Genomic DNA, 15,080 nt, shown 5'->3' with positions numbered 1-15,080 from the left:
GGAGTTATTTTCCAGAAAGCTGGTTAGTGTTTTCGTGACCCACTTCTCCACAACCTTTATTATAAAAGGCAGAAGCGAAATAGGCCTGTAGTTGGCCGGGCTTGAAGGGTCCAAGGAGGCCTTCTTCAGCAATGGTGTAACAATTGCCCTCTTCCAGCTATCTGGAACTACTGCTCTGCTCAGTGACTGGCAGCAAATGGCGTGGAGCGGCGGAAATAGCTCGGTTTGAAATGCCTTCCAGATCTTATGGGGCATAGGATCAAGTGGTGATCCTGAAGACACACTGTTCGCCAGAAGGCAGAATTCCTCCAGAGAAGGACTAGGAAAGCAGGACAGCTGGGTCTCCGCGGGAGGGGTTCTGCGAGGGTGGGCGAAAATATAGAATGCAAAAATATCGAATTCCTATCTACAAACAGGTAAGTACAAAAATATTGAATCGAAAATATCGTAAAAAATATAGTAAAAATATCGAAGGGCATATTACCAAGCTATAGCGATAATTATCGCTAAGCTTGGTTAGCGGGTATTAAAATATCGCCGCGCTTCGACGATTTTTGCCGCTGAGATGCCTTGATATTATCAAGATTTATCTCAAAAGCGGTAAAAATCGTGGGAAATGCATGAATATCGCTGTAAAATCAGCGATATTCATGCATTATCGTGACAATGCTCTTAGCCATGTTATCCACCTTCCATTGGATAACATGGCTAAGAACTGCTCTGGGCAGGCGTTAGCTTTTGGAGATAATCGCGCTTAGCGCGATTATTTCCAAAAGTTGGTAATAGGTGATAGCGATGTTAGCGACTGTTTCCAGTCGCTAACATCTTGGCACGCCCACTTTGCATGTCATTAGCGATAATTATCGCTGACATGCATAGTGGGCCCCTAAATGCCCGCTATCGCCTAATAACTGTCGCTAACTGGTGTTAGCGACAGCTAGGTAATAGGGCGATAAAATTATCGATACTATTAAAAATTCAATATATTTTAACACCTATATTATATACTTCGATATTTTGACTTTCTATATTTTAAAAATCGATATTATATTACTTACCTTCAATTCGATATTTTTCACCACTATATTGTGTCCATTCGATATTTTGTCCATTCTATATTTTTACTTCAATATTATGTCTAGTTACCCCTAGGGTGCTGCGGCTAGCTATTCCTTCTAGTGCTGTTCTTAGCTGTGCCCTAACGTGAAGTGGTCAGCTGTGCCCTAGAGTTCTGTGGTCAGCTGTGCCCTAGAGTGCTGTGGCCAGCTGTGCCCCAGAGTGCTTTGGTCAACTGTGCCCTTGAGGGCTGTTCTCAGCTGTACCCCATAGTACTGTGGTCAGCTGTGCCCTAGTGTGCTTTGGTCAGCTGTGCCCTAGAGTGCTGTGGTCAGCTGTGCCCCAGAGTGCTGTTCTCAGCTGTGACCAAGAGTGCTTTGGTCATCTGTGCCCTAGAGTGCTGTGGTCAGCTGTGCCCTAGAGTGCTGTGGTCAGCTGTGCCCTTGAGTGCTGTTCTCAACTGTGCCCTAGAGTGCTGTTCTCAGCTGTGCCCTAGAGTGCTGTGGTCATCTGTGTCCTAGAGTGCTGTTCTCAGCTGTGCCCTAGAGTGCTTTGGTCAGCTGTGCCCTAGAGTGCTTTGGTCATCTGTGTCCTAGAGTGCTGTTCTCAACTGTGCCCTAGAGTGCTTTGGTCAACTGTGCCATAGTGTGCTTTGGTCAGCTGTGCCCTAGAGTGCTTTGGTCAGCTGTGCCCTTGAGTGCTGTTCTCAACTGTGCCCTTGAGTGCTGTTCTCAGCTGTACCCCATAGTACTGAGGTCAGCTGTGCCCTAGAGTGCTGTTCTCAGCTGTGCCCTAGAGTGCTTTGGTCATCTGTGCCCTAGAGTGCTGTGGTCATCTGTGCCCTAGAGTGCTGTGGTCAGCTGTGCCCCAGAGTGCTGTTCTCAGCTGTGACCAAGAGTGCTTTGGTCATCTGTGCCCTAGAGTGCTGTGGTCAGCTGTGCCCTAGAGTGCTGTGGCCAGCTGTGCCCTAGAGTGCTGTGGTCAGATGTGCCCTGAAGTGCTGTTCTCAGCTGTGCCCTAGAGTGCTGTGGTCAGCTGTGCCCTAGAGTGCTGTTCTCAGCTGTGCCCTAGAGTGCTGTGGTCATCTGTGCCCTAGAGTGCTGTTCTCAGCTGTGACCAAGAGTGCTTTGGTCATCTGTGCCCTAGAGTGCTGTGGTCAGCTGTGCCCTAGAGTGCTGTGGTCAGCTGTGCCCTAGAGTGCTGTTCTCAGCTGTGCCCTAGAGTGCTGTGGTCAGCTGTGCCCTAGAGTGCTGTTCTCAGCTGTGCCCTAGAGTGCTGTGGTCAGCTGTGCCCTAGAGTGCTGTTCTCAGCTGTGACCAAGAGTGCTTTGGTCATCTGTGCCCTTGAGTGCTGTTCTCAACTGTGCCCTTGAGTGCTGTTCTCAGCTGTGCCCTAGAGTGCTGTGGTCAGCTGTGCCCTTGAGTGCTGTTCTCAGCTGTGCCCTAGAGTGCTGTTCTCAGCTGTGCCCTAGAGTGCTTTGGTCATCTGTGCCCTAGAGTGCTGTTCTCAGCTGTGCCCTAGAGTGCTTTGGTCAGCTGTGCCCTAGAGTGCTTTGGTCAGCTGTGCCCTAGAGTGCTTTGGTCAGCTGTGCCCTAGAGTGCTGTTCTCAGCTGTGCCCTAGAGTGCTTTGGTCATCTGTGCCCTAGAGTGCTGTGGTCATCTGTGCCCTAGAGTGCTGTGGTCAGCTGTGCCCCAGAGTGCTGTTCTCAGCTGTGACCAAGAGTGCTTTGGTCATCTGTGCCCTAGAGTGCTGTGGTCAGCTGTGCCCTAGAGTGCTGTGGTCAGCTGTGCCCTAGAGTGCTGTGGTCAGCTGTGCCCTAGAGTGCTGTTCTCAGCTGTGCCCTAGAGTGCTGTGGTCAGCTGTGCCCTAGAGTGCTGTTCTCAGCTGTGCCCTAGAGTGATGTGGTCAGCTGTGCCCTAGAGTGCTGTTCTCAGCTGTGACCAAGAGTGCTTTGGTCATCTGTGCCCTAGAGTGCTGTGGTCAGCTGTGCCCTAGAGTGCTGTGGTCAGCTGTGCCCTAGAGTGCTGTTCTCAGCTGTGCCCTAGAGTGCTGTGGTCAGCTGTGCCCCAGAGTGCTGTTCTCAGCTGTGACCAAGAGTGCTTTGGTCATCTGTGCCCTAGAGTGCTGTGGTCAGCTGTGCCCTAGAGTGTTGTGGTCAGCTGTGCCCTAGAGTGCTGTTCTCAGCTGTGCCCTAGAGTGCTGTGGTCAGCTGTGCCCTAGAGTGCTGTTCTCAGCTGTGCCCTAGAGTGCTGTGGTCAGCTGTGCCCTAGAGTGCTGTTCTCAGCTGTGACCAAGAGTGCTTTGGTCATCTGTGCCCTAGAGTGCTGTGGTCAGCTGGGCCCTAGAGTGCTGTGGTCAGCTGTGCCCTAGAGTGTTGTGGCCAGCTGTGCCCCAGAGTGCTGTGGTCAGCTGTGCCCTTGAGTGCTGTTCTCAACTGTGCCCTTGAGTGCTGTTCTCAGCTGTACCCCAGAGTACTGAGGTCAGCTGTGCCCTAGAGTGCTGTTCTCAGCTATGCCCTAGAGTGCTGTGGTCAGCTGTGCCCTAGAGTGCTTTGGTCAGCTGTGCCCTAGAGGGCTGTTCTCAGCTGTGACCAAGAGTGCTTTGGTCAGCTGTGCCCTAGTGTGCTTTGGTCAGCTGTGCCCTAGAGTGCTTTGGTCAGCTGTGTCCTAGAGTGCTTTGGTCATCTGTGCCCTAGAGTGGTTTGGTCAGCTGTGTCCTAGAGTGCTGTTCTCAGCTGTGACCAAGAGTGCTTTGGTCATCTGTGCCCTAGAGTGCTGTTCTCAGCTGTGACCAAGAGTGCTTTGGTCAGCTGTGCCCTAGAGTGCAGTGGTCAGCTGTGTCCTAGAGTGCTTTGGTCATCTGTGCCCTAGAGTGCTTTGGTCAGCTGTGTCCTAGAGTGCTGTTCTCAGCTGTGACCAAGAGTGTTTTGGTCATCTGTGCCCTAGAGTGCTGTTCTCAGCTGTGACCAAGAGTGCTGTGGTCAGCTGTGCCCTAGAGTGCTGTTCTCAGCTGTGCCCTAGAGTGCTTTGGTCAGCTGTGCCCTAGAGTGCTGTTCTCAGCTGTGCCCTAGAGTGCTGTGGTCAGCTGTGCCCCAGAGTGCTGTGGTCTGCTGTGCCCTAGAGTGCTGTGGTCAGCTGTGTCCTAGAGTGCTGTTCTCAGCTGTGACCAAGAGTGCTTTGGTCATCTGTGCCCAAGAGTGCTGTGGTCATCTGTGCCCTAGAGTGCTGTTCTCAGCTGTGCCCTAGAGTGCTTTGGTCAGCTGTGCCCTAGAGTGCTGTTCTCAGCTGTGCCCTAGAGTGCTGTGGTCAGCTGTGCCCCAGAGTGCTGTGGTCTGCTGTGCCCTAGAGTGCTGTGGTCAGCTGTGCCCTAGAGTGCTGTTCTCAGCTGTGACCAAGAGTGCTTTGGTCATCTGTGCCCAAGAGTGCTGTGGTCAGCTGTGCCCTAGAGTGCTGTTCTCAGCTGTGACCAAGAGTGCTTTGCTCATCTGTGCCCAAGAGTGCTGTTCTCAGCTGTACCCCAGAGTGCTGTGGTCAGCTGTGCCCTAGAGTGCTGTTCTCAGCTGTGCCCTAGAGTGCTTTGGTCATCTGTGCCCTAGAGTGCTGTTCTCAGCTGTGCCCTAGAGTGCTGTGGTCAGCTGTGCCCTAGAGTGCTTTGGTCAGCTGTGCCCTAGAGTGCTGTTCTCATCTGTGCCCTAGAGTGTTTTGGTCATCTGTGCCCTAGAGTGCTGTTCTCAGCTGTGCCCTAGAGTGCTTTGGTCAGCTGTGCCCTAGAGTGCTTTGGTCAGCTGTGCCCTAGAGTGCTTTGGTCATCTGTGCCCTAGAGTGCTGTTCTCAGCTGTGTCCTAGAGTGCTTTGGTCATCTGTGCCCTAGAGTGCTGTTCTCAGCTGTGCCCTAGAGTGCTGTTCTCAGCTGTGCCCTAGAGTGCTTTGGTCAGCTGTGCCCTAGAGTGCTGTTCTCAGCTGTGTCCTAGAGTGCTTTGGTCATCTGTGCCCTAGAGTGCTGTTCTCAGCTGTGCCCTAGAGTGCTTTGGTCAGCTGTGCCCTAGAGTGCTTTGGTCATCTGTGCCCTAGAGTGCTGTTCTCAGCTGTGCCCTAGAGTGCTTTGGTCATCTGTGCCCTAGAGTGCTGTTCTCAGCTGTGCCCTAGAGTGCTTTGGTCATCTGTGCCCTAGAGTGCTGTTCTCAGCTGTGCCCTAGAGTGCTTTGGTCATCTGTGTCCTAGAGTGCTTTGGTCATCTGTGCCCTAGAGTGCTTTGGTCAGCTGTGTCCTAGAGTGCTGTTCTCAGCTGTGACCAAGAGTGCTTTGGTCATCTGTGCCCTAGAGTGCTGTTCTCAGCTGTGACCAAGAGTGCTGTGGTCAGCTGTGCCCTAGAGTGCTGTTCTCAGCTGTGCCCTAGAGTGCTTTGGTCAGCTGTGCCCCAGAGTGCTGTGGTCTGCTGTGCCCTAGAGTGCTGTGGTCAGCTGTGCCCTAGAGTGCTGTTCTCAGCTGTGACCAAGAGTGCTTAGGTCATCTGTGCCCAAGAGTGCTGTGGTCATCTGTGCCCTAGAGTGCTGTTCTCAGCTGTGCCCTAGAGTGCTTTGGTCAGCTATGCCCTAGAGTGCTGTTCTCAGCTGTGCCCTAGAGTGCTGTGGTCAGCTGTGCCCCAGAGTGCTGTGGTCTGCTGTGCCCTAGAGTGCTGTGGTCAGCTGTGCCCTAGAGTGCTGTTCTCAGCTGTGACCAAGAGTGCTTTGGTCATCTGTGCCCAAGAGTGCTGTGGTCAGCTGTGCCCTAGAGTGCTGTTCTCAGCTGTGCCCTAGAGTGCTGTGGTCAGCTGTGTCCTAGAGTGCTGTTCTCAGCTGTGCCCTAGAGTGCTTTGGTCAGCTGTGTCCTAGAGTGCTGTTCTCAGCTGTGCCCTAGTGTGCTTTGGTCAGCTGTGCCCTAGAGTGCTGTGGTCAGCTGTGCCCTAGAGTGCAGTGGTCAACTGTGATCTAGAATGCTGGTGTCAGCTGTGCCCCAGAGTGCTGTGGTCAGCTGTGCTCTAGAGTGCTGTGGTCACTGTGCTCTAGAGTGCAGTGGTCAACTGTGCCCTAGAGTGCTGGTGTCAGCTGTGCCCCAGAGTGCTGTTCTTAGCTGTGTCATAGGATGCAGCACTGAGTCACAGTCACTTGTGCCGTACGGTGCTGTGGCCAGGTGTACCATATGGTCTGTAGCCAGCCGTATGGTGCTGTGGCCAGCTGTGTCCTAGAGGGCTGTGGCCAGCTATGATATACGATGCTGTGGCCAGCTGTGTCCTACAGGGGTGTGGCCAGCTGTGCCTTACGGGGTATGGCCAGCTGTGCCTTACGGGGTGTGGCCAGCGGGCCCTACTGTTCTGTGGCCAGTGGTGCCCTAGAGTGCTGTGGTCAGCTGTGTCCTACAGTGCTGTATTAAGATGTGCTGTATAATACTGTGCTTAGATAGGGCTTACAGTGCTGTGCCCAGCTTTACTCTACTGTGCTGTGCTCAGCCGGTTGTGCCTTACAGCCTGATTCATCAACCATATTTGCGCTCGCAAAGGGCCAGATTCTGAGAATCTGGCCCTTTGCGAGTGCAATTTTTGCATTTGGGATTCATCATCCCAAATGCAAAAATCGCTATTTAGAAACTCGCAAATTTGCGAGGAATAGCATTTAAGAAATCTCTATTAGAGATTCCTTAAATGCTATTCTTGAAACATTTTAAAATTGCGAAATCGCAAATTTCGGCCGCTATTTACCGCAAGGTCAAACCTCGTGGTAAATAGCGAAAACTTAGAAAAATGCTTTTAAAAGCATTTTTCTAAGTTGCATGTTACACACACACATGTCCTTAGGACATGTGTGTGCGCAACACCTGTTGAAATGTGCATTTAAGGGGTGCTACAGGGTGTCCTTTGGACACCCGTGGCACCCTTCAAATCGCTATCTTATTTGCGATTAGCAAATTGCTAATCGCAAATAAGGAATACTCCCCATTGATTCCTATGGGCCTTTTGGCCCATAGGAATGAATGGGGAGTTATTCCTTATTTGCGATTAGCAATTTGCTAGTCGCAAATAAGGAATCTGTAGGAATCGCATTTAATTTTGCGATTCCTACATGAATCCCGTTTTGCGAGTCTGTAATAGCGATTCCTTATGAATCGCTATTTCAGACTCGCAAAACGGGTCTTTCATGAATCTGGCCGCTAGAGTGCTGTGCTCAACCTTGTCCTACAGTGCTCGCCTGTGCCAAAGACTGCTGTGCTCTGTTCAGTATTGATGTGCTGTAGTTGAATGTGCTCTATAATGTTGGGCTCAACTGTCTCTTGTGGCTGGGCAGACGTCTGCCAGTTGGGCAGTCCCTTATGGGCAGGGCAATGGTCTGTAGACTGGCCCATCTCCGCTGAGCGATCTCCAATGACTGAGGCCGTTGCCTGTAGACTGGTCTGCAGCAAACATAAAAAGAGGAAAACTCCTAAAAGTATTGTTTTCGTGCTGAAAGGTGCCCCTTCCACAACAAAAACCATGCTGCATGCAAAAGCGGTACAAAAGGGGGTGGTGATGGACGGAGCATCCAAATCAGTCAAACACTCACACCCAGTCAAAAGATCTGGGTTTGATCCATCACCGTTCTTTAGCCCACTCTGCCACCCCAGTTCAGACATGGCTATATGCAAATCAGTCTGACCCTGTGCCTCATGGGAACAGTCCAGCCCGAACTGCAACAGAGGCACCCTTGCACCATACTGCATGCAACAGAGGCACCCTTGCACCATGGCGCGTGCAGCGCAGGCACCCTTGCACCATGGCGCATGCAACGCAGGCACCCTTGCACCATGCTGCATGCAACGCAGGCACCCTTGCACCATGCTGCATGCAACAGAGGCACCCTTGCACCATGGCGCGTGCAGCGCAGGCACCCTTGCACCATGGCGCATGCAACGCAGGCACCCTTGCACCATGGCGCATGCAACGCAGGCACCCTTGCACCATGCTGCATGCAATGGAGGCACCCTTGCACCATGGGCATGCAACACAGGCACCCTTGCACCATGCTGCATGCAATGGAGGCACCCTTGCACCATGCTGCTTGGAACGCAGGCACCCTTGCACCATGACGCATGCAACACAGGCACCCTTGCACCATTCTGCATGCAACAGAAGCACCCTTGCACCATGGCGCATGCAACGCAGGCACCCTTGCACCATTCTGCATGCAACAGAAGCACCCTTGCACTATGGCGCATGCAACACAGGCACCCTTGCACCATGCGGCATGCAACGCAGGCACTCTTGCACCATGGCGCATGCAACGCAGGCACCCTTGCACCATGCTGCATGCAATGGAGGCACCCTTGCACCTTTCTGCATGCAACAGAGGCACCCTTGCACTAAGGCGCATGCAACGCAGGCACCCTTGCACCATTCTGCATGCAACAGAAGCACCCTTGCACCATGGCGCATGCAACACAGGCACCCTTGCACCATGGCGCATGCAACACAGGCACCCTTGCACCATGCGGCATGCAACGCAGGCACCCTTGCACCATGGCGCATGCAACGCAGGCACCCTTGCACCATTCTGCATGCAAAGGAGGCACCCTTGCACCATGGCGCATGCAACACAGGCACCATTGCACCATGCTGCATGCAACCCAGGCCCCCTTGCACCATGGCGCAGGCATCCTTGCACCATGGCGCATGCAACGCAGGCACTCTTGCACCATGCTGCATGCAACGCTGGTGCCCTTGCACCATGGCGCATGCAACTCAGGCACCCTTGCACCATGCTGCGTGCAATGCAGGCACCCTTGCACCATGGCGCATGCAACTCAGGCACCCTTGCACCATGCTGCATGCAACGCAGGCACCCTTGCACCATGGCGCATGCAACGCAGGCACCCTTGCACCATGGCGCATGCAACTCAGGCACCCTTGCACCATGCTGCATGCAACGCAGGCACCCTTGCACCATGGTGCATGCAACTCAGGCACCCTTGCACCATGCTGCATGCAACGCAGGTACCCTTGCACCATTTTGCATGCAACGCAGGCACCCTTGCACCATGGTGCATGCAATGCAGGCACCCTTACACCATGGCGCGTGCAGCGCAGGCACCCTTGCACCATGCTGCATGCAACCCAGGCACACATGCACCATGCTGCATGCAACGCAGGCACCCTTGCACCATGGCGCATGTAATGCAGGCACCCTTGCACCAAGGTGCATGCAACGCAGGCACCCTTGCACCAAGGTGCATGCAACGCAGGCACCCTTGCACCATGGAGAAGTGTGGCTCAGGGGTTAGAGGCGGCAGACCTGGAGCTTGAGTTCGGCCCTGGACCAGGGTTCAATTCCCCGCCTCGGCGGGGCTTGGGCTAAAAAATTCCACGGACTCGTTAATTCTCGCTCCGGTGCCTTCTCGACTCACGGGTTCACACTCTGCGACTCTGGGCAATAGCTTGCTTAATCTCCACATCGGCCCCTCGCGGTGGGATGCCTGGCTTTCACCTTGTGGATGCCCTGCCAGGGTTATCTCACAGGGGAATACCAGGACGGGTTCCCTAAGCAAGCGCGGAGATGCCCCAGGGTAAGTCATGCGCTATATAAGCTTCATTCATTTCATTCATCATTCATTTCATTCTGCATGCAACGCAGGCACCCTTGCACCATGCTGCATGCAACGCAGGCACCCTTGCACCATGGTGCGTGCAGCGCAGGCACCCTTACACCATGCTGCATTCAACGCAGGCACCCTTGCACCATGGCGCATGCAACGCAGGCACCCTTGCACAATGGTGCATGCAACGCAGGCACCCTTGCACCATGCTGCATGCAACACAGGCACCCTTGTACCATGCTGCATGCAACGCAGGCACCCTTGCACCATTCTGCATGCAACAGAGGCACCCTTGCACCATGGCGCATGCAACGCAGGCATCCTTGCACCATGGCGCATGCAACGCAGGCACCCTTGCACCATGCTGCATGCAACGCTGGCGCCCTTGCACCATGGCGCATGCAACTCAGGCACCCTTGCACCATGCTGCATGCAATGCAGGCACCCTTGCACCATGGCGCATGCAACTCAGGCACCCTTGCACCATGCTGCATGCAACGCAGGCACCCTTGCACCATGGCGCATGCAACTCAGGCACCCTTGCACCATGGCGCATGCAACGCAGGCACCCTTGCACCATGGCGCATGCAACTCAGGCACCCTTGCACCATGCTGCATGCAACGCAGGCACCCTTGCACCATGGTGCATGCAACTCAGGCACCCTTGCACCATGCTGCATGCAACGCAGGCACCCTTGCACCATTTTGCATGCAAAGCAGGCACCCTTGCACCATGGTGCATGCAATGCAGGCACCCTTACACCATGGTGCGTGCAGCGCAGGCACCCTTGCACCATGCTGCATGCAACCCAGGCACACATGCACCATGCTGCATGCAACGCAGGCACCCTTGCACCATGGCGCATGTAACACAGGCACCCTTGCACCAAGGTTCATGCAACGCAGGCACCCTTGCACCATGGTGCATGCAACGCAGGCACCCTTGCACCATGGAGAAGTGTGGCTCAGGGGTTAGAGGCGGCAGGCCTGGAGCTTGAGTTCGGCCCTGGACCAGGGTTCAATTCCCCGCCTCGGCGGGTCTTGGGCTAAAAAATTCCACGGACTCGTTAATTCTCGCTCCGGTGCCTTCTCGACTCACGGGTTCACACTCTGCGACTCTGGGCAATAGCTTGCTTAATCTCCACATCGGCCCCTCGCGGCGGGATGCCTGGCTTTCACCTTGTGGATGCCCTGCCAGGGTTATCTCACAGGGGAATACCAGGACGGGTTCCCTAAGCAAGCGCGGAGATGCCCCAGGGTAAGTCATGCGCTATATAAGCTTCATTCATTTCATTCATCATTCATTTCATTCTGCATGCAACGCAGGCACCCTTGCACCATGGTGCGTGCAACGCAGGCACCCTTGCACCATGCTGCATTCAACGCAGGCACCCTTGCACCATGGCGCATGCAACGCAGGCACCCTTGCACAATGGTGCATGCAACGCAGGCACCCTTGCACCATGCTGCATGCAACACAGGCACCCTTGCACCATGCTGCATGCAACGCAGGCACCCTTGCACCATGGCGCATGCAACACAGGCACCCTTGCACCATGGCGCATGCAACGCAGGCACCCTTGCACCAAGGTGCATGCAACTCAGGCACCCTTGCACCATGGCGCATGCAACGCAGGCACCCTTGCACCATGGCGCATGCAACTCAGGCACCCTTGCACCATGCTGCATGCAACAGAGGCACCTTTGCACCATGGCGCGTGCAACGCAGGCACCCTTGCACCATGGCGCATGCAACTCAGGCACCCTTGCACCATGCTGCATGCAACTCAGGCACCCTTGCACCATGCTGCATGCAACGCAGGCATCCTTGCACCATGGTGCATGCAACTCAGGCACCCTTGCACCATGCTGCATGCAACGCAGGCACCCTTGCACCATTTTGCATGCAACGCAGGCACCCTTGCACCATGGTGCATGCATTGCAGGCACCCTTGCACCATGGCGCATGCAACTCAGGCACCCTTGCACCATGCTGCATGCAACTCAGGCACCCTTGCACCATGCTGCATGCAACGCAGGCATCCTTGCACCATGGTGCATGCAACGCAGGCACCCTTGCACCATGGCGCATGCAACTCAGGCACCCTTGCACCATGGTGCATGCATTGCAGGCACCCTTACACCATGGCGCGTGCAGCGCAGGCACCCTTGCACCATGCTGCATGCAACCCAGGCACACATGCACCATGCTGCATGCAATGCAGGCACCCTTGCACCATGGCGCATGCAACGCAGGCACCCTTGCACCAAGGTGCATGCAATGCAGGCACCCTACCACCATGGCGCGTGCAGCGCAGGCACCCTTGCACCATGCTGCATGCAACCCAGGCACACATGTACCATGCTGCATGCAACGCAGGCACCCTTGCACCAAGGTGCATGCAACGCAGGCACCCTTACACCATGGCGCGTGCAGCGCAGGCACCCTTGCACCATGCTGCATGCAACAGAGGCACCCTTGCACCATGGCGCATGCAACGCAGGCACCCTTGCACCATGCTGCATGCAACGCAGGCACCCTTGCACCATGGTGCTCGAAGCATTGGCCTGAGCAAGGAGAGGATATCTTCCTGCCCTCTCCATGTGACACAGATAAATCTATGCCCAAGAGGATGCAGAGCCGACTGCGTGGCTTCAGTGGGGGTTGTACACAGAAGGGGCTAGCTTTTGATACTTCAATGTGCTTCCCTGCTAATGGGGTCCAAAACAAGCTTAAAGGGAGCAGCTCTCGCGTGGTAGGAAGAGAATGTACTTCTCTGGGACTGGTATACACATAATGTAAAATGGATACCGCACATACAAGGGGTTGGACTCGAGCAGAGGCAAGCTGCCACCTGTATCATACTGGCCCCTTTTAGTGGCATAACATAACTTGAGGCTCCGGACCCAGTTAGCTCTCAGGCCCAGTTCCCGAGGGGCCCCCATGCTCCGGACCCAGTCAGCTCTCAGGCCCAGTTCCCGAGGGGCCCCAGGCTCCGGACCCAGTCAGCTCTCAGGAACCCTGTGCACAGTGGCAGAGGGGCCCCCAGGCTCCGGACCCTGTCGACTCTCAGGCCCAGTTCCCGTGGGGCCCCAGCCTCCGGACCCAGTTGCCTCTCAGGCCCAGTACCGGAGGGGCCGCAGGCTCCGGACCCAGTCAGCTCTTAGGCCCAGTTCCTGAGGGGCCCCAGGCTCCGGACCGTCAGTTCTCAGGCCCAGTTCCCGAGTGGCCGCAGGCTCCGGACCCAGTCAGCTCCTAGGCCGAGTACCGGAGGGGCCCCAGGCTCCAGACCATCAGTTCTCAGTCCCGCCCATGCACAGTACCGAAGGGGCTCCCAGGCTCCAGACACAGTCAGCTCTCAGGCCCAGTTCCCGAGGGGCCCCCATGTTCCGGACCCAGTCAGCTCTCAGGCCCCCCTGCACAGTGCCAGAGGGGCCTCCAGGCTCTGGATCCAGTCAGCTCTCAGGTACGATCACACCTTTACACATAAGTAATGAATTGAGTTGTGTTTATGATGAGATGTAAGTCGATGACGTTTCGATCCCGTAAAAACAATACTGGGATCATCATCAGGACATAATATTACATGCCTGAGAAAGAATTGCCTGTGAAAAGAAATAGAAGAAATGGGGAAAAGAAAAGAAAAAAAACAATTGGAAAATAAAGAAATTAAACGCACATCCTTAATAACAAGGTGCTGGTGAGGAACGGGTGACACGCATCCATTATGACGAAGTCTTGTGCTAGGGGCCAGAAGCCTATATCATGATTAGTGTGGCGGACCATGAAGACGGCTCGTGATCAGTGTTGAATGAGGAAAGGCAACATTCTGAAAAAACTGTATTGAAGAATTAAGCTAGTGATACGCCAAGGTGGAGCCGCTCATGAGGCACCTGGGCACTGAGAATGGCGGGGTAGATAATGACTGTGGTTGGTGGCTTGAGTTAAGGTGACCTGGCAATTGCAACGTCGAACCCTCCGGCTTATCACTAGCTTAATTCAGCACCTTGTTGTTAAGGATGTGCGTTTTATTCGTTTAGTTACTAATTGTTGTCTTATTGTTTTTCCTTTTCTTTACCCAATTTCTATTATTATAATATCCCTGTCCGGCTGGACAGCCTTACTATAGCACTGATTCAGAGTCTATACTTATTCCCTCTCCTTTGCATCTCCCTGACATGGACAACTGTGTTTGTAACTTACTAACACCCAAGGACCTGACCATTGTCTTCTTAAACATTCTCCTCACTCTCTTAGGCGTAGCAGTCTCCTGCAGATGGGACAGTCTCATGCGGGTGGGACAGTCTCCTGTGGATGGGACAGTCTCATGCGGGTGGGACAGTCTCATGCGGGTGGGACAGTCTCCTGCGGGTGGGGCAGTCTTCTGCAGATGGGACAGTCTCATGCGGGTGGGGCAGTCTCCTGTGGGTGGGGCAGTCTCCTGTAGATGGGACAGTCTCCTGTGGGTGGGACAGTCTCCTGCGGATGGGACAGTCTCCTGCGGATGGGACAGTCTCCTGCGGATGGGACAGTCTCCTGCGGGTGGGACAGTCTCCTGCAGGTGGGACATTCTCCTGTGGATGGGGCAGTCTCCTGTGGATGGGGCAGTCTCCTGCGGGTGGGGCAGTCTCCTGCAGGTGGGACAGTCTCCTGCTGGTGGGGCAGTCTCCTACTGATGGGAAGTCTCCTGCGGGTGGGACAGTCTCCTGTGGGTGGGGCAGTCTCTTACCAATGGGCAGTCTCCTGTGGGTGGGACAGTCTGCTGTAGATGGGGCAGTCTAATGTGGCTAGGACAGTCTCCTAACAATGGACAGTCTCCTGTAGCTGTGACAGTTGCCTGTAGCCCTTTAGAGGTGTCAGAATGTGGCCTTGTAATTGTAAAGCAGAGTCCAGAGTGAAGGTCCCGGAAGGCTGTCTGTTTGTCCATCTGCCTGTCGGTCTGTAGGCCTGTCGGTCTGTCTGTCTGTCTGTGTGTCTGTGTGTCTGTCTGTCGGTCTGTCGGTCTGTCTGTCTGTGTGTCCGTCTGTCTGTCGGTCAGTCGGCCTGTCGGTCTGTCTGTCTGTGTGTGTTTGTCTGTCCGTCTGTCGGCCTGTCGGTCGGTCTGTCTGTCTGTGTGTCGGTCTGTCTGTGCTGACCTGTGTCTCTGCTCTTCTTTCAGGGGGCGCTCGGCCTGCCCGGACTGACCGGTCTCCCTGGGCCTGTGGGGCGGAAGGTAAGAGATGCGCCTCTGCGTGCGCTGCGCAGTTTCGAAGTCACAGGGGCCTCTTGGCGCTATGAGCAGGCTCTCCTCTTCGGCTGCAGGCGCTATGGATGCATTAGAGGCTTCTTGGCGCTATGAGCAGGCTCCTCTCTGGCTGGAGGCGCTATGGACGCACTAGAGGCCTCTTGACGCTATGAGCAGGCTCCTCTCTGGCTGGAGGCGCTA

At 54.8% G+C, this 15,080-nt stretch overlaps 1 protein-coding gene across 1 annotated transcript in view; it reads left to right on the top strand.

Annotated features, from left to right (window-relative positions):
- The window catches only part of COL27A1 (collagen type XXVII alpha 1 chain), a 1,047,548-nt gene that overhangs the window by 79,854 nt on the left and 952,614 nt on the right, over positions 1–15,080 (top strand). Inside the window, exon 3 of the mRNA XM_086924958.1 lies at positions 14,814–14,867. The gene's annotated coding sequence lies outside the window, so the exon portion shown is untranslated. The remainder of the gene's footprint in view (positions 1–14,813; positions 14,868–15,080) is intronic.

This window comes from Lissotriton vulgaris, chromosome 5, assembly GCF_964263255.1.
Source record: "Lissotriton vulgaris chromosome 5, aLisVul1.2, whole genome shotgun sequence".
Classification (NCBI taxonomy): domain Eukaryota; kingdom Metazoa; phylum Chordata; class Amphibia; order Caudata; family Salamandridae; genus Lissotriton; species Lissotriton vulgaris.
The sequence above is the reverse complement of the archived record's forward strand: the minus strand, read 5'-3'. Positions and strand labels throughout refer to the sequence as shown.